Consider the following 869-nt stretch of genomic DNA (forward strand, 5'->3'; position numbering starts at 1 on the left):
AACTCAGTTGGCATCCACCGATGCCCTCATCCTTTCTTCTTTTTTCTGCTTAGAATGTGGCTGTGATGACTGGAGGTAGAGGTGGAACAGGTGCTATGCTTCTGTCATGAGATGGAGACCACATACTCTAAGAATGCTGAACAGAAAAATAAAGGAGTTCTGAGTCCCTGAGGACATAATGGAGCTACCATAACCAACATGGACATTGTCTAGGTGCTTTGTAACATAAAGAGAATAAACCCTCTAGTTGGTTAACTATTGTGTTTGCATGTTATCTACTGCATGCAGTCTAACTCAAATCTCGATTGTCATTTGTTTGCTTTTGACAAACCTGCACTCCCAAAGAATCTTGCAGTGGTTCAAAGGCAGCCTGATAGGGAAACCATCTGCTCATCCTTAAAGAGATCCCAGTGGTTCTCTAGGTCAGACCTATGGCATTAATTTATCAAGCTTGTGAGCTCTGCTTCTCTTCCATCTTACCAACTTTCTATGGCTGATATGGGACATCACCACTGGTTTAGAAGTTTGTGGCAGACTCTTCCTTACTAGTGGAGACTTTCTTTAATGACAAAGGCATCAGTTGCCACATACTTTCTTAGTTTCCTTTGCGGTGAGAGTGTAGACATGTGACCTAACCTGGTCCAAAGAGACCAAAAGGGAAGGCCACTTGGACACATGGAAACAAATGTCCTTTCTTCTTCACTGGAAATTTTGCCTAGAAATGCTGAGTCATCTGTGGTCAGTGGCATGGAGAGGATGGCAAGACATCGATGGGAAGCACTTGGATGCCTGGCAGACCTCTCTGTCATATCCCCAGCCCCGGATGCCAACTGCCTTTGAACATCTGCCTATAGTTTACACCACTTCTA

This window comes from Sapajus apella, unplaced genomic scaffold, assembly GCF_009761245.1.
Source record: "Sapajus apella isolate SASKATOON/1434 unplaced genomic scaffold, GSC_monkey_1.0 scaffold16, whole genome shotgun sequence".
Classification (NCBI taxonomy): domain Eukaryota; kingdom Metazoa; phylum Chordata; class Mammalia; order Primates; family Cebidae; genus Sapajus; species Sapajus apella.